We start from the raw sequence: 25344 nt of genomic DNA, 5'->3' as shown, positions 1-25344 counted from the left end.
TGAAATTCTCCAAAGAATTGTTGAATTTTCTGGAGGATTTCTACAGCATAGATATAGCTTTAAAGTTTGCTTGTTTTTACTGTGTCTATAGAACACTTTTACTTTTCCAATCCATTGGCCCCTTGGAGAAACTGAAAACAAGAGGAAGGTATTAAATGTAGAAGAACATTTACCAAATAGTCTGTTTGAATGGGAACTGCCAACATGCCTACCTGTGATAAGAAGTCATTTCTTATATAATCTCTCTTTTTCAGTACTTAACATAAATCTGTTAGTTCATTCATTCATTCATCCATTCAGTTACCAAATACTTACTGAGCACTTTAGCAAACACTGTCGGTGAGTCCCCAGATTTTCTTTTTTACCATTTCTAAGTTCATTCTACTTTGACATACTCTTGCCTCCTATTCCTGCACCCGCCACTGTTCCTTGGAGAATTTCCCAAGGATGACTAGAGTTGCTTTGCACATAAGAGCAGAGAGTAGAGAGCCTGAAATCCCTAGGAGTTTGTGTCCCCATATTAGTTTTGTATTGCTGTTCTAACGAATTACCACTTAGTAGCTTATTTATTTACACAAATTTATTACGTTACAGTTTTGTAGGTTAGAACTCAGACACGGCTCTCACTGGTTATTGCCAGGTTGTATTTCCTTCTAGAGGTTCTTGGGGAAAACCTATGTTCTTGTCTCTTCCCAGCTACTCAAAGCCTCCCACATTCCTTGCCTTACAGCCCCACTTGCTCCACTTTCAAAGTCGACAATACCACTTTTCTCTGACCGTTCTTCTGTCATCATATTACCCTCTCACCTCAGCTGGGAAAGGTTCTCCACTTTTAAGGACTCGTGTGACCAAACTGGGCCCCTCTGGTTAACCCAGAATAATCTTCCTATCTGAAAGTTCATACCCCTAATTATATCTGCAAAGTTCTCTTTGCCATGGAAGGTAATATATTCACAGGTTCAGGGATGAGGGCATGGAAATCTTTGGGAGACATTATTCTGCTCACCATAGCCTCCCTTGATGCCCTTAGACAATGACTGACAGGTACAATGATTGACAACTGTCTCGCCTCAGGTTGGGACTGCTCTGAGGGGTAATTTATCCTCCAGAGTCTCCTGAAGCACTGTTCACCTCCACTTAAGTTTGCCTGAATCTCACCCTTCCTTGGGTTCTTCTACTTTCTTGCTCTGATTTCCCAAATCTGTTACCAGTTTCTCCTGGGAGAACTTCCTTAATTATTTGCACACAAATCTTACCTTGAAGTTTGCTTCTGAAGAACCTTTCCTGAGACAAGAGTCAGATATGTGATAAGAAATATGCTAGACACCGGAACAAGACAATAGTGGCTGGTCGGGAGACTTGTAAGCTAACAATAATAATATTAAAAAATATCTACCATTTATTGAACCCTTAATATATGTCTGGCATTTTACTTATCACTTCCTTGGCTAATATAAGTTAATTTGCATAAGTTTATACAGTAGGTACTATTATTAACTTCCATTTATATGTTAGCTCCAAAAAAAATCAAACATTATGTCTATCCCTAGCAGTATGAATAGTGCCTTCCACATAGTATATGTTCAGTGATGATAGGTGAATGAGGGATTGAACAGTACAGATAAAGAAAATGAGGTGTGGAGAGGTTAAATTAGCATATGTATGTCATAAATACAGAAGCAGTGATTAGAACCCAGTTCTGCCAACTCCAAAGCCCATGCTCTAACTGTGCTATTCTGACACCTAAATCTACTTGTTCAATTCAAAAAGAACATAAGGCTGAAGACTCTACATAGAAGAAATGAGGAAAGGTTTCCTTCCCTATTTCAAATCCCACCCTAAAGTGGAAGTTATTTATAAAAGGATTCCTCCACAGCTATTAGCCATTAAGACTTTGATCAGGAAATGGCATATTTATGAGAAATTCTGTCAGTTGTGGATAGATTTGCAAATTTGAATCAAGTAATCCAATAACATAGTAAAAAAAGAAAAATTTCCCCATAATTAAAAATAAAGTTCATGTGCAAACATGCCCAAGCATACCCAGAAAGTGAGGTATGTGGGAATGTGAGTGTCTTTGAACATCTCTATGAATCTTAGAAAAGATGATACATCTTATGGGGTGCCTGGGTGGCTCAGTCAGTTGAGCTTCCAACTCATGGTTTCACCTCAGGTCATGATCTCAGGGTCATAAGATCAAGCCCTGTGTCAGGTTCCCCACTTGGCGGGGAGTCTTCTTCCTCTCTCTCTCTCTCTCTGTCTGCCCCTTCCCAGGCTCATGCTCGCTCTCTTTTGCACATGCGTGCACTCTGAAATAAATCTTTAAAAAAAAGAAAAGAAAAGATATAGTTCAGACATCAAGTTAAAAAGTAAGGGGCATTCATGAAAGAAATAACTGATAAGTTGGATATCATTAAAATTAAAAACCAGGGCACCAGGCTGGTGCAGTCGATGGAGCATATGACTCTTGACCTCCGGGTCATGAGTTAGAGCCTCACCTTGGGTGTAGAGATTACTTAAAATAGAAAAAAAGTTAAAAACTAATGCTCTGCAAAAGATGTCAAGAGAATGAGAAGACAAACAAGAGACTAGGATAAAATACTTGGATGGTTATACGAAATATCCAAAATACGAAAATAAAGGATGGTTATATGAAATATCCAAAAAACCCTTAAAACTCAACAGTAAGAAAATAAATAACCTGATTTTAAAAAATGGGCCAATGACCTAAACAGAAACTTCACAAAAGAAGATACACAGATGATAAATAAGCATATGAAAATGTACTCATTATATGGCATCAGGCATATGCAAATGAAAATCACAACAAGATACCATATCACTACACACCTATTAGAATGGTCACAGTCCGTGACGCTCACAACACTACATGCTGGCCAGGACGTGGAGCAACAGGAACTGTCAATCTCTGCTGGTGGAAATGCAAAGTGGTACGGCCACTTTGGAAGACAGTTTGGTGGTTTCTTATGAAACTAAACATATTCTTACTATATAATTCAGCAATGGAGCTCCTTGATATTTACCCAAAGAAGCTGAAAACTTACATCCACACAAAAACCTGCACAGGGATATTTACAGAAGCTTCATTCATAATTGCCAAAACAAGCAACCAAGATGTCCTTCAGCAGCTGAACGGATAAATAAACTGCGGTACACCCAAACAATGGAATATTACTCAGCACTGAAAAGAAATGAGCTACCAAGCCATGAAAAGACATGGAGGAACCTTAAATGCATATTACTAAGAAAGGCTACATACTGTATGATTCCAACAATTCAACATTCTGAAATGGAGACAGTAAAAAGATCACTGGTTGCCAGGGGTTGTGGGGAGGGAGAAATGAATAGATAGAACACAGAAGACTTCAGGGCAGTAAAAACACTCTGTATGATACCATAATGATGGCTATATAGCATCATGCATTTGTCCAAACCACGGAATGTATAACAGAGTGAATCCTGATATAAACTATGGACTCTGGGTGATTATGATGTAGATTCATCACTTGTAACAAATATACCACTCTGGTGGGGGATGTTGGTAATAGGGAGGTTATACATACGTGGAGGCAGGCAATATATGGGAAATCTCTGTACTTCCTGCTCAATTTTGCTGTGAACCTTAAACTACTATAAAAAAAATAAAGCCTTCATCTTAAAAAAAGAAAGTAGCACTGAATTACAAAGTTATCAGCATATCTTTGATGGGTATCAATTGAAAATAAGTTAATAGCTGTTTAAAAATTCATGATAATCTGTTTCAGTTAATTCTTTTATTATTTTCCTCTTTGTGTCATCAAAAGCAAAATATGATATGACTTATTGGTCTTCATTCAAAAAATACCATAGCTTTAATTTAAGAGGATGGAGGGTTTATATTCTAGTTAAATTACTAGATAATCTTCTAAAAAAACATTTAACATTATATGCAAAATGTAATTGGCTTCTTGTTTAATCACATTAAAAACTGACTAATGAAATGAAATGGATATTTTGTTTTATTAAACTATGCTTCTGTGGTTAGTTCATCATTGAAATTGGCTTGGACTTAAAGGGAATTGATATTCCAGATGCAGTCTGCTAAGCAGGTTACCATCTTATCTGCTTAATATGAATGTTTTTGAAGGTCTCTATGGATGGATCAAGTTTCAGTCAAATTATAAGATACTTCAAAATAAAATTTCAGCAATGGATAGAGCCAGAGACAGTAATGACATATAAGAATAAAACTGCAGTGTATCTTTATAAGAGTAAACATTTTAAACAAAAATTAAAATTTCTAGAAAAGCCACATAAAAAATTATAGAAACAATAAACACAGACCATTAAATGACTGGAAAAAATGTTAAACAGCAGACACCTACACAGTTCTTTAAATGTTCACAAAAGGAACAAATTAGGGGAGCAGCTAATTGTGAAGGTTTGAGGCATCACAGTAAACATTTTTATTTGAAAGACTAATATAAGACTGCAAAATCTAACACACCAGAAAAGAGTCACAAACTACCTAAGACAGAAAGGAAAACCTTAGAGAGAAAGGATTGTAATGGAAGAGGAAAAGAAACTGGAGAGATCAGTCAGAGAACAGTCTTAGTCACGTCAAGAGCACAATTTGGACGCAGTGAGAACTGTAGGAAGTGGGGCCAGTGAAGTGGAATAGCAAGCTCCTAAGCAGTTAAGTAGCAATGAGCTTGGGACTTGGCCTTTGAAGTCACCAAGCTTCTGTACAAAAAGGCAAAGGAATTCTATGCCATGAACATCACAGTCTGAGGCCAACTTGGGCCCTTGGTCACTACGGAACACTGGCCCTTCTTGGGCAGCATAGCTGCCTCCTAAAATACGTACGACCCAGGAGCCCAGTCTGCCCTTTGGATCCTGACTCCACAGATGGTAAATGCTGGCAAAGATCACTGATTGTTCAGAGAGGTAGAAAACTAAGAACTGATTATTCTTTCTGATTATTCCTGCCTGTCAGCCTCTTCTGTCATTCACTTCTCTGTACTGATAGGCTTCAAATCCCTAGCTTCACATTGAAACTCCACACCAGAATCTAAACCTACAAGATTTTTAGGGTAACTCAAGAGTATCATCAAACTTACTCTTGCTCTTTCCCACCCAAAAGAGCACTAGTCTAATAATTACTCTAATTTTGAAGAAGTGACCTTAAACAACATTTCAAGAATCTAAAATAACTGATACGATACAAAAATGTTTGTAAATTCTACTAACGCCAAAATCAGAAATACTGCTAATATTACAATGATTGGTGGCCATCATTCATAACTAAAATAAATATTTGGTTTAAGATAGTGGTTAATAAAAATATATATGATTTTTTTTCCAACTAAGTTCTCAGACCTTGTGAGTTTTATCTCATTTTAATGTCCCTGGTCTAATGATTTTTAGGTATACCTCACAAGAGCCCCTGCAAAAAAAACAAAACTTTCCTCTCTAAAAAAGTATATTGAAGTACAGAGGGAATGAACCATAAACTTTGTCTGGAAGAGCCAAGGAAGACAAATGATCTGAGCAAAAGTTCAGAAAGTGTGGAGGTGTGGAGGTGAGGGATATTGGTATGGGAAGAATTTAGGGTGCTTGAAAGAAATGACAGTATGCAACTAGGAGATGAATAAATTCTGGACATCTAATTTATACCATAGTATAGTCAACATACTGTGTTATAAACTCCAAAGTTGCTCTAGATCTCAACTGTTCTCAACACAAAAAAGAAATGATAATTATGTGATGTGATATAGGTGTTAGCTAACACTTCTGTAGTAATCATATTGTAAAATATAAATGAATCAAACCCACACATCATATACCTCACTTACACAGTGTTATGTGTCAATTATATCCCAATAAAAATTTAAAAAAAAATTTTTTTTTTAAAGATTTTATTTATTTATTTGACAGAGATAGAGACAGCCAGCGAGAGAGGGAACACAAGCAGGGGGAGTGGGAGAGGAAGAAGCAGGCTCATAGCAGAGGAGCCTGATGTGGGGCTCGATCCCATAACACCAGGATCACACCCTGAGCCGAAGGCAGACGCTTAACCGCTGTGCCACCCAGGCGCCCCTAAAAAAATTTTTAAAGATTCTTAAGAGTCTAGGTTATAAAATGTGCAGTAAATAAAAAATAAACTTTTATTCTTAATCTAACCTGAAAAAAAAAATGACCAAGAGGCAAAGATATTATAAACTTAAGAACGCCAAGTGAGGAGCCATCAAAGGGTATTAGGTAATCCATGTTCCTCATTCTGTTCCCTTGGCTCTGAGCCCCACTCATCCCATCTTTGTTGTGTATATACTACTTTGTCCAGACTTAGACCCAACACCTCGCTTCCCGAAGAGTCTTCATTGACTACCCAAGCTCTCAATGTTCCAAATTATTTTAATATCCTCTACTGTTACACCTTTGTAGTCACATTAAACTACATTTGAATCAACATCATTGTAAGTAAATTGATAACATTTCTTTATCATCCTTGTGGCTCTATCTGAACAGAAAGATAATTGGTTGGCATGAGGTCGGAGTTCAAGGGAAGCTGCATGCAAGGATACAGACACTTCAGGGATGATTTCCAGGAGCATTAGTTGAAATCATTTAAGGTAAAAACTACCCTTCCTGACAGGCATTAAAAGAAAATAAAAACGGGACTTCTTTGGAAGCAAATATCTTGGTTACACTGTACAAGAGAGCAAACCTGACATTTGTTTATAAGGCACATCTCTGACTGATGCTCAGAAGGAAAGATCTTACTGATATAAAAGAATAAAAGATGTTTGAAAAAGAAGTCATTATGGAAACTGCTTCTCCCTGGACATTTAGTATTCCAGTAATTAAGAGGCATTCAGGCACACTGACCCAATCATAAATCTGTTTAGGATGAGTACGCTGAACAATACCTATGACTGTAAAGGAAAATTCCAGTACAAAAAAAAAATAACAATAATCTTAATGGCTATATTTCAGTGTATTTCATCCAATTTACTCCATACGAAAAATTTCCCATAAGGAATATTTATGACAGAGATTTTTAATGTTTGGTTTTATATGTTTAATAAATGTTCATTAGAAGTTTCTGTTTGGGGGGCACTGGGTGGCTCAGTTGGTTAAGCGTCTGCCTTCAGCTCAGGTCATGATCCTGGAGTTCCGGGATTGAGTCCAGAGTCAGGCACCCTGCTCAGTGGAGAGCCTGTTCCTCCCTCTGCCCCTCACCCTGCTCATGCTCTCTCTCTCAAATAAATAAATAAAATCTTTCCAGAAAAAAGTTTCTGTTTGGATTTTCTTTTCTTTTCTTCTTCTTCTTCTTTTTTTTACTTTTGGTAGCTTTCTTAATTTTATGGTATAAAATGTACTTCTAGAAGCAAAATCTTAAAATATTTTCCCTGTTGGAAGAAGGGCTCAGTATTAAAGATAGATTATTGGGTAACCGCAATTTGATAACCAATTAGGTCTTAAGAAAGGGACTGCTTCTATCTTACCTGATCCACACTGAAATGCAAAGGGCAAGTATTATTACCCTCAAGTTACATATAAAGAGACTGAGGCTCAAGGTAGCTAAGTGGCTTTTTCCTTTCTTGAGATCTTCAGCTGAAGAACACAATGGAGAAGAGAAAAGCACCAGGAGAGAAGACAGAATGTGTGTGGCAGTGCCCAATCTTGGACAATTGGTATCCCTTTTCTACCAGATACCACTTCCTAGGCAGATAAAGGAAGGGTAATGTGAGACGAGTGATGAGCAATCTTTACAGACAGGTAAAAATATTAATGACAGGCACTTCACAGCTTTAAACCTAGGTCCTCTTAAATCCTTAGCAGACAGGCATTGGAGCTAATCCCTGAAATTTGCTTTCATGGGATGAAGGAACATTAGATACCTGGAGTAAATGAAGTAGGGTGCAGTTCTGGCACATTCTGGTTCCCATAGGAAGCTGGAGGAAGAGACATACATTAAATGAGTTTTCTTCATCTTCCTAAGCACGCTGATTTACTATCACCGTTAATTTTCTAAAGGAACCAGTTGTAATGCCATGAACAAAGGAGAAAAAAATGCACCAATGAAATGCCCTTTCAAGGATTTCATTTCTGAGCCTCCCACATAACCAGGATGCTCTCTAAAGCCATAATGTGACTTATCGCAGAACTAGAGGAGAAATTATTCTTTGATTTATTGACTACTTTAAAAATATCCCTTTTACCTCACCTGGACTCAAGGGCAGATATCAAATATGCTCACATCAGAAACACATGACATACCCACAAACAGCCAGGGTCCCCAACCATCCGATAACACAGTCAGTGAGGCTGCCGCTGCTAAGGGCACCATGGCTGGAAGCATCGCGGCAGGCATTTACACAGCCCTCCCCCATTACCAAGCAACACCTTCACATCTAGTCCAACAGACTCTGGACAACCTGCTGAGCCCTATTTAGTTAATTACTGCTGTTATACCATCTCCATTTGCAAATTTGTAAACCTAGTTAGTCAACTCTAAGCAACCTGTCTGAGACTTTACAACTAGAAACTGGCACAATTAGAACTGAAGGCGCTCTTTTCAGTTTCCACACCCTACATTCTTTCTCTAGAGCAGGGTTTGTGAAAGTCTGATTCAAGGATCACTTGTAAAGGGTCACTAGGGATAGCCCTTAAAAATGTATGTCCAAAAGCTACACCCCAGACTTACTACACCAGAATCTGCAGGGGGCAAAGCTATTCACCTATACCCCGGGGGGGGGGGGGTGGATCTATTCAGGCTGCAGTTAAAGAAGAACTGCTGTAGATCTTCATATGGTATTTCGGTTTGTAATCAGTGTAAAGATTCTTGTTCTAATAGTATCAAAGATTGTGGGGGCGCCTGGGTGGCACAGCGGTTAAGCGTCTGCCTTCGGCTCAGGGCGTGATCCCAGCGCTGTGGGATCGAGCCCCACATCAGGCTCCTCTGCTATGAGCCTGCTTCTTCCTCTCCCACTCCCCCTGCTTGTGTTCCTCTCTCGCTGGCTGTCTCTATCTCTGTCGAATAAATAAAATAAAATCTTTAAAAAAAAAAAAAGATTGTGAAACTATAAACTTGACAGCTGGTCTAGAGATTAAAAGCATAGAATCTGACACCAGATAGCATGGGTTGGAATCCTGGCTCTGGCATTCATGAGTTGCTAACATTGGGCAAATTACTTAGTCCCTCTGTTGCCTTAGTTTTCTCAACTGTAAAATGGAGCTGTTGTAAAGTATGGTGCCCGTGATAACGTACCCACAGACTCCAACCACAGCGGGCGTAATCAATTAAGCTACCAGTGACCCGGGCAGCTGCCCTGTGAAATCCACAGCACCACGTGCACCAACGCCCAGACTCTCACAAGCTTCTCATTGCCCTCAGCAGAACACAGGAAGGATGTTAAGGCAGGCCTGTTCCTAAGACTCCTTTACTGGCTAACTTTGACTCAAGGACTCCCCGCCCACCTTGCTCACCCTTCCTCACACTGCTACAACCCTGGATACTTCCACCAAACCTTCCTTCCCCTCACGCTTGAGGTGAAACTTGCATCATAACCTGGCAGACCTGTCAGTCTCTCCCTGCTCCCTTCCATTTTCTCTCACAGACATCTCTTCTAACAAAACGTGTGCCTACTTCATCCTGTCTCGGCATCTGCTTCTGGGAGGACTGGAGACTACCACATAAGGATAAAATGAGGGAAATCATCAAATAGATTTAGAATCAAACCTGGGACACAGTGAGTGCCCAAAAGGGATCTGACATAAGATCACCATTACTCTCACTACTGCTACTGCTATTGCCATTTTGATCATGACCGTGGGAGGTAGACTGTTTCTCTCTATATAAAAGGACTATATTTCTATATAAAAGGACTTTGCAGACATTCTTAAAACTAAGAATAGAAACAGTCACAATTTCTCCTTATAAAACTACATTCTGGAGTTAAATTTAAATTACTAACTCTAAGGTACAATGCAGATGTCCATTTGTTATAACATTTGTTTCCTTACCCCCACCTTTAGAGACAATGTCTCATTCATCTTCACAGCCCCACATCTCTCACAGTGGCGGGATCATGGTGGGTGTTCTTAACTATTTGTCAAAGTGAATTGTTAATTGTGCAGCTCAATCTAAGGCTTCCAGTATAAAAAGTAGATTGTATTATTTGTTAAGTGGTTTATTTTCCATCACAAATCCTAGAGCCCTGTAAAATTGGACACTTTTATACATTAAGTACAACCAAGTCAATTCCCAAAATAGTGGAAATCACAACAATGCCTCTGCTAGAGAATCTATGGGTCATTCCAGACCTATGACTGCACCTACAACTTATTCAATTTGCAATCAAATCTAAATATAAAGGTATTTTTATTTTTTGAAAGTAAGAAGATATCTTTATTCACACCCCGTGATATATATGAAGCATGACTTTAATCTCAAATAAAGCAGCTAGAAACATAAAGATATAGAGAGAGCTATCTAAAAACAAAACAAAACAAAAATTTCTAAACTTCCAAGCTTCATATCATACAAGGCCTGGCGGCTGGCAATGATTCAAAATAAAATCAAACATGTTGTTGCCCAAAACACCAACTAATGATGTTAGTGATTTAAATCCTTTATCAGAAAATTAGCATCATCATAACAGAAGGCTTAAAGGGGGAAAAATAGTATGATAACCATTACAATCATATGCTTTCCATGCAGGCCTGTGGTTGAAACACAAAAATTCTGTGCATCTAAAAATTGTTCTACCTATTCTGAATTTTGAAGAAGTGGGCAAAAACTTACAAAGGGATTGGTCTTTTAATAAAAGGTGTGCTGCCATGTCAGATCATCAGAATACCAACTACAAAATACTATCATTCAAAAACCATAGCCCTATGTCTGCAAAATAGACAGCAATGTGTAGTACAATTTTTGAATTAAAATACAAATGTCTCTCTCGTGATCCAGTAGTTTTACACTTATAGGGTGAAACAGCACACTGGAATGTATATTTTATGAAAGAGTTTTTCGTAGACCCTAGTGAAAAATCCATGCTATATTTATGCGGTGCTCAGAAAAACAAAAAACTTTGTCAGTGAGTTCCAAAGTATATTATTTGGACCACACAAATCATACAGAGGTTCCTTGACTCTAGAAAAGCCAGAGATAGGGAAAGGTCAGGAGGATGGATGGATGGATGGATGGATGGATAGAACATGAAGAAAGCTGTGAGTTAACTTTTCATCCTGAGATGCTTTCTGACAGTTAAAGATAGCTATGCCAGCTACTCTACATGTCAGACTTCGAATAAAACATGAAAGCTTTTTTTTTTTTTTTTTTTTGGTTATCTTTCTTTTTCTTCTTATCCCAAAGATGGTTAAGGACTAATTTTAGGCTCTCAGATTTTCTCAAGTGTTAAACAGTCATCCTGCCATTTGCAACAGGCTGAGAGATTTGCCTAAATCTCTCATCTCTTTCTTAGTTCCCAGGAAATTTTCCTTTTGTGATGTAGCTGCCACATGGCAATCACATACCATTCCTTGCTGATACCTTCTTCCCACCCTCCTACAAACTCCTCCCCTCTGATAGCGAGAGAGACTCAATCTTTTGTGAAGCAGTTTTGCCCCCAAGCTTCTCATCTCCACATCCTCTGTTGGCAGCTGAATGGTGATGGTGATTTCAGCGAGGTGCTCCTTTGATGATGTATTTCAGATGATCACTAAGGGATTCGGGCTGTGACATTCAACCCTGAATCCCCACTGAAGCAGTTTATGGTGAGAGATATGGAAGATGGAAAAGGAGCATTTATAACTTTGGAAATGCCTACTCTCTTCTTCCAAATTCTTCTTCAACCAATGTTCTGCTTTTAATTCTTGATAATTTCTTCCCCTTAGCTATAAAGACGTTGACATTAAAAAGTATATCTGACATACTTCATAACTTGAAAAGCAATCTTTCTTTTTTTTTTTTTTTTATAATTTATTTATTCGACAGAGATAGAGACAGCCAGAGAGAGAGGGAACACAAGAAGGGGGAGTGGGAGAGGAAGAAGCAGGCTCATAGCGGAGGAGCCTGATGTGGGGCTCAATCCCAGAACGCCGGGATCACGCCCTGAGCCGAAGGCAGACGCTTAACCGCTGTGCCACCCAGGCGCCCCGAAAAGCAATCTTTCTAACTTGAAATCTGTTACTTATTTTTTTTTATAAGTAACAAAATATAGCAGGTAGCAATTAGTGACAAAAAAAAGAGGCACTGGTCTGTCTTTTGTATATGCCATTCAATATTACTGGCAAATGGCATTTACTATACACGTGAGTGCTAAAATCAGTGACTACAAAAACTCAGCATATTCACTTACACCCTGGATTCAAGAGAATTGTTACTGTTAGAGTTTTAGAAAATCAGCCTTTAAGCTTTCCTCCTCACACAAAGTAGACTTCTAAGCCACACTGTGAAGTAGGAAAGGTTTCTTTTCATAGTTTTCTACCCTTCTTTAAATATCGCCTACCTAGTGGATAGTTCTTGTTTTGCCTTTTTAGAACCAATGCCTTCTTCTTATATTCACAGGACCTCAGATTTCCTGGAGGATTTATTCTTTCCTCACTTGTAGCCTGTGCTCTATCAAAAGCTGAGCCCGCTTTCTGGTTCCAGACATAGATCTGGAAAATCAGAATAATAATCTTTGGTTCAAGGATGGGAATAAAGCCCTGTCCAGGCCAATCAATGTGAACCTTAAACTTGCAATTACAATTGGGAGAAAGATACTCTATTTCCCGGAGCTGCTTTGAGGAAACATGATAAATCTGAAATTAGTAGTGACCTTACCACATCATGGGAAGAATCTGTCCAAGAATTAAGCTACAAAAATAAGGAAGACAGATTCCTGGCTGCATAATTTAAGTAACTAGATTTAGCCACTTCTGAAGCCAAATTCTTAAATATATTTATTTTTTAGTTTAAGCCAAATAGTGTTAGATTTCAATGATCACAACTAAAGGAGTAGTTACTGATAAAACCTAATACCTATTGATTTATATACCCGAGGTAATAAAAGTTCTTATTTGTCCTTCCTGGGTTCAGGGACATATATTTTCATGCCTGACCAAGACATGGTCTTCAGAAAGTGAGTCTCTAGGATTCCTTTTTATTTCTGTCAAAGAATTTTAGTTCTCCATTTTTGTTTCTGCTATCTCTTGGTTATGATGTATGCAAGTGATTATCTATTAAAATGGAATTAAGGTACAATTGGCTGAGAATAATTGGGTGTTGCCCTTGCATTACTTACATATGTTTAAATCAGTATGTAACATGAGGATGTCAAACAGATTAGAACCAGTTGAAAAGGTATTTTTGACCCAAGTGACATACAGTGAGGGGAAAGTCTTCTGAGTTGCCCACAGTAAGGATTACAGTGCATTCATGAAGTGATGGTTCCAGCTCAGATGGAGTAATAAGCTCACTCCATACTTTCTCTCCTCTGATTACAATTAAAAATTTTGAGCAGAAAACATTAAGCAACTATCTGATTACACTAAAAGTAAATAAAAGAACTGGAAGCATGACCAATATGGTACAAACATTCCTGGTTTTTTCCCTCCCCTATCTACCAGTTTGAACTCCATGAAATTCTAATCTCAAGACCATGCAGCAGGTGTAATCAGAAAACACTTCAGAGGTGTTCGCTTCTCTCTCTTCATGGCCAGAAAACCAGAAAAGAGATCCTCTGTGGGATGGATACTTTGGGGGGTATGATAGTTTACTTTTTTTTATTCTCCTTTATTGGCCCCAGGCAAGCCTAAGTCATAAGGCTATACCCTTCTGCAGATGTTTAGATGACCTGAAAGACCATATTTCTCTATGATCAGAGGAACTGGAAAAGAGGGACTCTGTGAGCTCAAGAGTCTTTCTTCCTACTCTGTTGCTCCTTTGTCACCAAGTCGATCAGAGGAGGAGCTACAAAAAGACTTTGGGACAAAAAAATATTATCAGAGATAAAGAGGGATATTACAAAAATGATTTTAAAAGGGTCAATACACCAAGAAAATATAAAAATTCTAAGTGTATCTGCACCTAATAACATATTCAAAGTACATGAAGCAAAAGTGAGCACAGCTGAAAGGAGAAACAGGCAAAGCCATAATTAAACTTGGAGACTTCAGCATTCATGTCTCAGTAATCCAAAGATCAAGCAGAAAGAAAACCAGCAAGGACACAGAAGTCTTGAACAAAACTATCAATCATCTTGACCTAATTAACATTAATAAAGCACTCTGTACAATAATGTACAATACATGCTCTTTTCAAGTGCACATGGAACATCAACAGAATAGATCCTAAAAAAAAAACTTTAACAACCTTTTTTATCTAAACAATGCAAGGTATTTTTCTCTAATCATAACAAAATTGAATCAGGAATCAATAACAGAAAGATAGCTAGAAAACCCCCAAAATTTGAAAGTTAAATGACACACTTCTAAATAATCCAGGAGTCAAAGGAAGTTAAAAAATACTCTGAATTGAATGAAAATGAACATATAACATATCAAAGTTTATGGGATACACCTAAAGCAGTGCTTAGAAGATAACATATAGCATTTAATGCTTGTATTAGAAATGAAGAACAGGGGAGTCTGGCTGTCTCAGTCAGAAGAGCTCAAGGTCATGAGTTTGAGCCCCATGTTGGGTGTGAAGATGAAAGAAAGAAAGAAAGAAAGAAAGAAAGAAAGAAAGAAAGAAAGAAAGGGAGAGAGAGAGGAAGGAAGGAAGGAAGGAAGGAAGGAAGGAAGGAAGGAAGGAAGGAAGGAAAAGAAAGAAAAGAAAGAAAGAAAGAAAAGAAAGAAAGGCACCTGGATGGCTCAGTTGGTTAAGCATCTGCCTCTGGCTCAGGTCAGGATCCCAGGGTCCTGGGATCTAGCCCAGCATTGGGCTCCTTGCTCAGTGGGGAGCCTGCTTCTCTCTCTCCCTCTGCCTTCCCCCCAGCTCCTGCTCACTCTCTCTTGCTCTATCTCAAATAAATAAATAAAATCTTTTTAAAAATTTAATTTAATTTAATTTAATTTAAAAAAGAAAAAGGGACACCTGGGTGGCTCAGTCAGTTAAGCGCCTGCCTTCAGCTCGGGTCATGATCCCAGGGTCCTGGGATCTAGTCTCGCATTGGGCTCCTTGCTTGGCGGGGAACCTGCTTCTCCCTCTGCCTGCCGCTCCCCCTGCCTGTGTGCACAGGCACTCTCTCTCTCTGACAAATAATTAATAAAATCTTTTTAAAAATAAAAAAAATTTAAAAAGAAAGAGAAATGAAGAACATTCGTATATCAATAATCGAAGTTCTACCCTAAGACACTGAGCAAAGAATAGTATATGGAATTTAAAGCAAGCAAAAGGAAGTAAATAATAAACAAGAAAATGGAAAACAGAAGAAAAATCAATGAAACCAAAAGGAGTTCTTCAAAAAGATAAACTTCATTGATAAAAACTCCTATCCAGACTGACAAAAAAAACAGAAGGAAGACACAAATTACCAATATCGGAATGAATCACTATGGACTTCACAGGCATTAAAAGGATTACAGGAGAATGTTAATAATAACTTTATGACCATAAATTTAACAACTTAGATGAAGTGGACCAGTTGAAAGACATGCTACCAAAACTCACTCAAGAAGAAACAGCCTGAATATGTCTACATCTATTTTTAAAAATAACTTCAATTCATAATTTAAAAACTTCCAACAAAGAAAATTGCAGAGACAGAAGTTTTCACAGATGATTTATACCAATCATAATAATACCAATTCCTCACAATCTCTTCCAGAAAATAGAAAAGGAAGAAATACTGAGTCAACTCCTTTTGTAATGCCAGCATTACCCAGATAACAATCCAGACAAGGTAATACAAAGAAAGGAAAGCTAAAAACTAATATCCTTTATGAATACAGACATAAAAGTTCTCAACAAAATACCAGAAGTCAAATCCAGCAATATATAAAAAGAAGCAAAGACCAAGACAAAGTCTCTCCCAGAAATGTAAGGCTGGTTCGTCATTAGAAAATAAATTAGTGTAGCCCATCATATTAACAGACTAAATCATATTGTATCAATAGATGCAGGAAAAAATTTGAAAAAATTCAACATCCATTACTGAAAAAAACTCTTAGCAAATGAGACATTGTAGGCTGTACACCCAACCTGGGGCTTGAACTCACATCCCCTAGATCAAGAGTCACAAGCTCTACTCACTGAGCCAGCAAGGCGTCCCTTAGCAAACTAGAAATAGAAGAGATCTTTCTTAACCTGAATAAAGATCTCTTTAAAAGCATGCAGCAAACATCACAATTAATGAATACAGAATGAATGCTTTTCCCCTAACATGAAGGCCAAGGCAGAGGTATCCACTATCACCCTTCCTATTCAATATTGTACTAAAGCCTTAGTCATTGCAGTAAGACACAAAAGAAATAAAATGCATACAGATGTTGAAAAAAAAAATAACACTCTCTCTACTCATAGGCACTATCATTGCCTACACGGAAAATCTCAAAGCATCTATCAAAAAACTCCTAGACCTAATAAATGAGTTCAATATGGCTGCACAATACAAGGTCTACACACAAAAATCAATCACATTCTCTACAATAAGCAACGAACACTCGAAAATCCAAAAAACAATTTAGTCCCGCATTGGGCTCCTTGCACGGTGGGGAGCCAGCTTCTCCCTCTGCCTGCCTCTCCCCCTGCTGTGCTCTCTCTCTCTCTCTCTCTCTCTCTCTGACAAATAAATAAATAAAATCTTCTAAAAAATAAAAAAATAATAAAAAAGAAAGAAACATTTTAAAGCTCAAAAAAATTAAATACTTAGGGATAAATCTAACAAATCTGTTCCTGAAAACTTTTAAAACATGGATGAAATAAAGTAAAAAAGAATGTGAATAAGTAGAGGGACATATTGTGTGCACAATTGGAAACCTCTATATTTTAGGACTTTAATTTTTCCCAGTATTTTAAGATTTTGATTTTTTTCAAATCTCTCCCAAATTGATCTAATATAATCCCAACCAAAATTCTAGCAGGATTTTTTTTTTTTTTTGAGATATTGAAAATCTGGTTCTAGATTTCAATGAAAAGGCAAAGGAACTAAAGTAGCCCAAACAATTTTAAAAATTAAGAACAAAGTTTAAGATCTCACATGATTTGGTAACACGTATTATAAAACTACAGTAAATCAGACAGTGTGATATTGATGCAGGGGTAATTGTATGGATCAGCGGAACAGAATATAGATTTCAGAAACAGACACAGAAAAAATTGGGTTTTGACAATAGTGCAAGAGCAAGTCAGTGACGAAAAAGTATAGTCTTTTCAATGAATGGGGATGGACAACTGTGCATATGTAAGCCAAAAAAAAAAAAAAAGACCTCTATATATCCATCACGTATTAAACAAAAATTAACTCAAAATGGATCTTACACTTAAATGGAAAACACAGAGCTATTAAACTTTTAGACATCAACACAGGAGATCTTTGAAACCTTGAGTTAGGCAAAAAGCTCTTAGATATGACTCAAAACACAACCCATAAAATAAAATTGTGTCCCTCTTTCTTTTTTTAAATTTAATTTTTTTTAAAGATTTTATTTATTTGAGATAGAGCAAGAGAGAATGAACACTCTTAGTAGCAAGTGCTGGCAATGGTGTCAATAACTGAATGCCTTATTCTGGTGGGACTTCAAAATGGTAGTTACTCTGGTTAATAGTTTGGCAGCTTCCTATAACATTAAATATACACTTACTATATAACCTAGCAATTCCACTTCTAGTTAATCACTCTAGATAAATACAATCTCATGTTCTCACAAAAACTTATACACAAATACTTACAGAAGCATTATTTGTAATCTCCAGAAGTTAGAAACAACCCAACCACCTTTCAGTGGGGTGAATGGATAAAGTAACTGCAGGACATCCACATGAGGGAATGCCATTCAGAAGTAGAAAGGAATGAATTTCTAACATACTCAACAACGTGAATGAATCTTAAACATACTATGTAAGTGGAAGAAGTCAGACATAAAAAGTTAGATACTCTATGCTTCATTTACTGCTTCAGAGATCACCAGTTGTCAGAGGTTAGGGATAGAGATCATATTTGACTACACAGGAGAAATACATAATTTTTTGGAGTTGTTCTGTACCCTAATTGTGTTGGTGAATGTGGAAAAATTCATAGAACTGTATACCAAAAAGTAAATTTTTAAAAATCTGGTTTATAATGCTGACCCTGCCACCATCTTGCTAAGTGATCTTGGACCTGCTACATCACCTCTTTCAGATCCAATTTTCTTAAATGGAATATGAAGGTGTTGGTCTAAGTGCTTTTCCAAGTTTCGCCTTCTGTAATTAAAATTACATCATACAAAAGCCAGTCTATTCCCTAATTAAGCTTAACAGGTACTCTACAAAAGGAAGTCATTCAACAGCTTACATTTTTTCCTTCAGCAAGGATTCCAATCAGCTCAGTGGACCATTACCATGGTCGTCGTCATCATCATCATCATCATCAACTTTGACCTATCTACGTGGCCTGAATTCACCAGATAATTCACTACTTTCAGACTATGAGGCTCACCAAAGAACACCAAGAACTACACAATTGCAAATTATTATTTCTGCTCTACAGCAAACTTTTCAAAGAGAAATGAAACACTTAGGGAAAAACAGATAGTGAGTTTTTGACCCTTGGGGAAGAATATAGAATCTACAGATAAATAGCAACACTGAATAAATGGTATTAACTCCATCACTCAGAGCTCTGCTTTATGTCTTATCTTTGCACTGTGGATAAAACACAAGATATGGCTTGCATTGTGATGGAATTTCTTGCGATATTGTTATTTTTTTAATTACACAGATTATGGAATGGAGTTTCAATAGAGAACAAAATCTCTCTTTTCAGGAAACCAGAACCTACGAGTCAAAAAAGGAATGTTTTTAGATCTCCGATGAGATAGAAGGCTAAGAGTAAGGGGCAAATTCCTTAAAAATTAGGTTCAGAGTAATTGCATTTCTAAGTATCTACCCTAATATAAAACAAATGCAAAAATATTCCTTGCAGCATTATTTCTAATAGTGAAAAATTATAAGTAATCTAAATGTCTACCATTAAGAGACTGGCTAAATAAGCTATAATATAATCATATGATAATACGAAAAGCAAATAAATGAATTAAAGCTATAAACATCAAAACTGACAATCCCCTAAGACATACTGAGAGACAAAAATCATATTTTAGAATGACTTTTAAACAACAGTTTAATAATAGTTCTATATATTATCTATAGACATATATAAGCATTTTGAAGTATACATATTAAGTTCACAATAGAGGTTAACTCCCAGAAGAGGAGGGTACTGGGTTTAAGACAAAAGAGACTTTTAGGAAAACGTACTCATGTATTATTTGTCTGATTAAAAATTACTTTTTTTTTTAAGATTTACTTATTTATTAGAGAGGGAGAGACAGTGCATGTGCAAGCATGGGGAGAGGCAAAGGGAGAGAGAGAGAATCTCAAGCAGACTCCCCACAGAGCATGGAGCCCAATGTGGGGCTTGAACCCAGGACCCTGAGATCACAACCTGAGCCAAAATCAAGAATCAGCAGTTCAACCGACTGGGCCACCCAAGCTCCCCGACTAAAAATTACTTTTAAACAGAAGATCCAATAAAGCATACCAAAGAGACCTATGGCATCAGAAAATTTTCCCAGGACTACTTAGAAAGGTCCTTAAGGACACCACCAGGAGAAACAATGTCAGAATATGGAATGTTCAGCCTTACCAAGAAAGGCTCTCCTCCTTGGGGCGCCTGGGTGGCACAGCGGTTAAGCGTCTGCCTTCGGCTCGGGGCGTGACCCCGGCGTTCTGGGATCGAGCCCCACATCGGGCTCCTCTGCTATGAGCCTGCTTCCTCTCCCGCTCCCCCTGCTTGTGTTCCCTCTCTCGCCGGCTGTCTCTATCTCTGTTAAATAAATAAATAAAATCTTTAAAAAAAAAAAAAAGAAAAAAAAAAAAAAAAAGAAAGGCTCTCCTCCTGGCCCAATCTATTTTAGAATATTAACCTGGAAGCTACATTTTAGGGACTAGGAGTCCATTCTGCATTGTTCTGAAGAAACCACACCATCCTGAAATGATCTCTAACATTAAATTTTCAAGTCTTTTGAACAGATCATTATTTAATCTCACCCCCACCACCTCCCTTACTCACAACCCACATTCTTCACCACCCAGTGGCCCAAAACCACAGAATGACACGCATTTATTTTTAAATTTAGAGTGAATTAAAACTAATTCTGTTTTGAGATTCCCAGGACACCCCCTGGAATAATTAGAAGGACTCTGCAGTGTCACAAAAGCAGAATTGGAAAAGCACTGGCTTGTATCGTTGCCATGGGGATCTGCCTCCTAGAATGATCCAATCCTAGGAAGAGCAGGAGAAAGGGGAGAAATCTCAGAAGAGCTGTAAATAGGGCATGGCAGAGTCACATAGTAAATAATACCAGTGGGTTAGGAGCTTTGCCTGCCCCTGTCCATCCAGACAGCATGACTTGAGAGGAGGAAAGAATCTGCACTGTATCAGGTTGCCATGAGCCCACTCTGTTCAGATCCATTTTGCAGAATTAAATGGAGGAGGAGGAGCAACTGGGAGATGGGATTGTTTTCCTCTGGAATTGTCCAGATTCGGTCACTGACTGTGTGATTACAATGCAGAGGGCCTAGAACTCGGCTTTCCTCTCTGCTGTTAAGAGCACCAGCCCCTCCATGGAGGTATATTCTGTTTCCCAATTTTAATTTTAGCATCTACACTTCAGCAATTTGCATTTAAATGTGTTGTCAGAGAACTTCCAGAAATCTTTAATAGGAAGACCGATTTGCATTTTAATACGCTGTTAAAGAATTTCAAAATATCTTTCTTTCAGTGTGATACACACTACCAGAGGAATGGCCACCGTTAAAGAAATTATAATTCTGGGTACAATTTAAACAGAGCTAGCTTTCAGAAGCACCATGGCTTTGTTGGACTTCATTAAAAGTTCCTTGTAAAACAGAAAGTCCAAAAGAAAAAGGAAACCTTCTGATCCTGAAGGCCTTAAAGGTAAAACTGATACTTTTCAGTACAGAAATCCGAGCAGAAGTGAGTTGGGGTGGATTAGTTATAAGAAAGGAGGATCATCTGAAGGAGGAAATAGGAAGGTAGAATTTTCTTTGCTGTCCCTTGCAGGTGCCCCACTCCACCGTTTCTTCTCTGCTTAAGTTTGAAGGCTCAGTTCAGAGACAGGTGGAGTCTCAAAAACATATAAAGAATGTTTCTGCCCACTCTTCCCACTTAATATTTTCACAGGAGTAACCATGACCCTGAAGGGACACTTCAGTTTTTGTGGATTCTGGAGAAACGCTGATTAGGCTATCACCTCATGTACAGTATAATAAAAAATATTAGACATCTCAATCCCTCTGCTTCTTCATCCTTAGTGACTCTCGGTTTCTATGCATTAGCATGGCATTTCAAGCCTTCTTGAATCTAGCCTCTACCTACTTTTCCAACTATTACTTGCACCTTCCATGGTAAACCTAACTACCTTATTCCTATACACCTTGGCTCACTGAAGACTTCTGACCACAAATCCCACATACTGAGCTGTACTGAAGGAGGAACAGAAGGAGAGTGGAGGAGGGGAAGAAAGAGAAGAAAAGGAAGTGAAAAGAGGAGGAAGAGAAAAAAAGGAGGAGAAAAAAATTCAAAAATTCTAGCTCTTGAAAATCTTAACATTTTTTCCTAAAAATGCCCACGTGGTTTAAAATAACTAATGCCTCCTTTTATTGAAGGAAATTGCTTTTGGAAGCCTCCAGATAAGTTTATTTTGCAAATGATGCTTTTGTAGTATTGTTTAAAAAAAAAAAAAGAAGACAACAGACCCAAAATTGGGTCATTAAGGCTTAAGCCCCACACCGCCAAACCAAGGCTTAAGTACACGGTCCGCGCTCCCAGAAATGGAATCTTAAGTCAGCCCGTCAGGAATCCCCTGGTCAGCACAGTTAGGTCATCTGCCTGATAGACCTCTGCCATCCCCTAAAGGAAAGTGACCCTGCAGTAACCAACCTGCTGTTTTGTCTAGTAAAGTAACGTCTTTGTTCCCGCTCCCTTCGGGCTGTAAACGTCTCTCACATTGTACAGCTCCTGGGAGCTCCTATCTGCTAGATTGGAGGTTGCGCGACTGGAATTCGTTTTTGTCCACAGCAACTCTTGAAACTGTAATACCCCTCAAGTTTATCTTTTCACGGTTCTGGAGACAGAAGGGGGACCCAAGGAACTCAGGAGCGACGAACAACCAGGCGCAGGTACCTGCTGAGCCCCTCGAGCTCGCCGCCGCTCGCCGCCTCTCGCCGCCTCCAGAGGTCGTGGTACATCCCTGTGGGATCCCCGCTCTGCAGCTTTTACCTTAGGAGCTTTACTGGAGCATCCATTTGTCCCAACTGCATCCAGAAGCTGGCCGCAGCCGGACTGGGTCTGACTGAAAACCGGACAGGGTCCCACGTCAGACCGGGTCCGACTTCGAAACCGGACGAAGTTCGGGCTCACACTGGTTCCGGCTTAGAAACCGGACTGGGTCCCACGTCAGACCGGGTCCGACTTCGAAACCGGACGAAGTTCGGGCTCACACTGGTTCCGGCTTAGAAACCGGACTGGGTCCCACGTCAGACCGGGTCCGACTTCGAAACCGGACGAAGTTCGGGCTCACACTGGTTCCGGCTTAGAAACCGGACTGGGTCCCACGTCAGACCGGGTCCGACTTAGAAACTGAACTGGGTCCAGGGAAGGACTGGGTTCGACTTGGAAAGGGGACTCCGTTCGGCGTGGGACTGGGTCCGGCTTGGAACCCGGATTGAGTTCAGGGTTGGACTGTGTCCGCTTTCAAAACCCGCTGGTTCCAGGCCGGAGTGGGTCCCGTGCGAGGCCTGCGGTGAGAACTTTGCTTGAAAGCTGAAGGAGCAGGTGAACGTCACCGAAGATAATCTTGAGTTACAGTGGCCCCAGTAAACTTCCATCCTAGGTAAGCTTATCCGTTTATGAGGTGCCCTACAGAAAAGGGCGTCTCAGCCAAGCACTCGCCATTGAGGCTGGAGGGGAAATTATTTTTCCTCATCTAGTATCTGGTGACCAGGACCAGAACGCTGGGGCATCGCGCTCCCTCCGGAGTCTGCACGAGGGATCCCGGGAAAACTGGCCAAAGCCGACAAAGGGTAAGAATTCTTACCAAAGGAGGCTCTTCTGTCTCTATCTATGGCTCCTGGTCCATAGAGGAAGGTAAAATTTCCCTTTGTCCCTTCCTTTCCAAATCCAGATTGACAGGCAAAAAAAAAAAAAAAAATAAATTGTAATACTAAGATCTTGGAATTGTGACTTGTGAATTCGCTTTTGAGTACGCACTGGTTGTTGATCCTCTCTCTCAAAGGGACATCTTCTGCCTTCTTGTGTGTCTCATTTTGTCCTAAGAACTTAAGTTGGCAATCACCAGGTTGGGGCCCTCCAAGTACGGCTGGACAAAATTGTGGGTTACACTCCATTTGTGGGTAGGGTCCTATCAACTGTTGCCACTCCTTAGAGGAATTGTTTAAGTCTTTATTTTGGTTATTTGGGGAGTGGCTCTGGATCTTTGGGAGGATACTATCTTTTGGACTCTGGGGATGCCTCTTCTAACCATGGAGTGGCTCAATAGTGCCGGGAATATTTACTATTTGGGCCAGCTGAACCCTAACAACATATTCAAAAGGATTTTTAAAAAATAGTTCTATGGTCAGAAGTTGGATAAATTGGAAGCTGATATTCAGTGCCTGATAGGAACTTTTTTTTAGGTCTTCTCCCTTAAGCTATAATCAAACTGTATCCAGAGGGAAAGCAAAGCGTTTTGAAGCCATTGTGAAAGAACTAATTGAACACTGCAAAGAAACACAGCTCTAAACCTAGAACATAGGAATCTTTGATTTCCATCTCAGTTGAAGCTCTTCTCCCTGTTATAAAGAAGCAAACTGAAGAGAAGTTGGGAGTTGGATGAATGGGTCAGTCTCTGTAGCAGGGTAATCTTCAGTAAATAAAAAGCTAGTTTAAGGGGTGCCTGGGTGGCTCAGTTGGTTAAGCGTCTGCTTTTGGTTCAGATCATGATCTAGGAGTCCTGGGATGGAGCCGGCGTGGGGCTTCCCTGCTCAGTGGGTAATCGGCTTGGCTTCTCCCTCTCCCCCTGGTCCCCCACTGTGTGCATACGTGCGCGCGCGCGCTCTCTCTCTCTCTCTCAAATAAATAAAATCTTTTTTTTAAAAAAAGCTAAAGTTTGCTGGTTTAATTTAAAAAGATGTTTTTAGAGTTATCAGCATTAAATATAATACTTCTACCTAGATTTACTAAAAGTCAAATAAGCTTATGTTATCTCTGTTACATAATTTGTCAGCAAGAAAGAGAACTTAAGATGATGGTTAGTTGTTTAATGCCTCGTGAAATTTTCATGACTAATCTAAATATAATTGTTAATAATAAATAGATGTAAGTAAAATAAAAGTTTATAAATGAAATTTCCACACTAATTATACTTTATGGTATGTCTTCTTAAAAATAGTTTCTGAAATCCTTTTGGTAACTTGAAACCTTAGTTATACTGAGATAAATGATGGTTATTCATTAAATATCTAGATCATTTCCAAATAAAACAAAATACTGAAACATTATCTATTGAATGCCGGTTTATCTACCCCTGGCTTCTACTTTAGGAGGAACTAAAGATACTTGGGTCTATTAGTAAACGTGTTTTGTGTCACACTGGAAAATGTACTATGAAGAAGAATATACTTCTAGAAATTATGCAATGTACTTATAAATGTTCCAGTTCACAGAATGCTACTGTAACAGTCCAAAACTGCTAACTTCTTAGTTTTCACAAAGAATTAAGAATCCTAAGGGTTAAGACTTCTAATCAATATGTAATTATTGCTTAGAAATCTGCTTAGAAATAATTACATGGGACTGAATGAACTAATGAAGTTAATTATAATTTTTATAACTTTTTGTTTGAAACATTGCCAGTTCCTTAATTTTTTGTTTTTCCAAATTTAAGGAAACCTTTTCTCTTAAGCTACCTATGACCAGCAGCAATTTGGTAAAGTATACCTTTGTAAACAAAGATGAGACATTTACTTTTTCTTCCTATCTGATCCCTCCAGAATTCAGAAACGCTTAAGTATTCTTTTCATGGGAATATAGTTAGTTATTTGCATGAATTCAATAAGAATCCGTTTTC

The 25344-nt window shown here is 38.6% G+C and overlaps 1 protein-coding gene and 1 long non-coding RNA gene across 9 annotated transcripts in view; one reads left to right on the top strand and one right to left on the bottom strand.

Annotated features, from left to right (window-relative positions):
* KCTD16 (potassium channel tetramerization domain containing 16) overlaps positions 1 to 25344 on the bottom strand; it is a 295941-nt gene that overhangs the window by 172972 nt on the left and 97625 nt on the right. The window lies entirely within an intron of this gene.
* The window catches only part of LOC130542733 (uncharacterized), a 51496-nt gene continuing 48260 nt past the window's right edge, over positions 22109 to 25344 (top strand). For 2 of the 7 annotated variants that reach the window (XR_008957486.1, XR_008957487.1), the window contains exon 1: positions 22138 to 23109. This is a non-coding gene — a long non-coding RNA (uncharacterized LOC130542733). Of the gene's footprint in view, positions 23364 to 25344 lie in introns of all 7 variants that reach the window. The other 5 variants (XR_008957485.1, XR_008957484.1, XR_008957488.1 and 2 more) reach the window with 4 other exon arrangements.

The sequence above is a fragment of the Ursus arctos genome, unplaced genomic scaffold, assembly GCF_023065955.2.
Source record: "Ursus arctos isolate Adak ecotype North America unplaced genomic scaffold, UrsArc2.0 scaffold_5, whole genome shotgun sequence".
NCBI lineage: Eukaryota > Metazoa > Chordata > Mammalia > Carnivora > Ursidae > Ursus > Ursus arctos.
The sequence above is the reverse complement of the archived record's forward strand: the minus strand, read 5'-3'. Positions and strand labels throughout refer to the sequence as shown.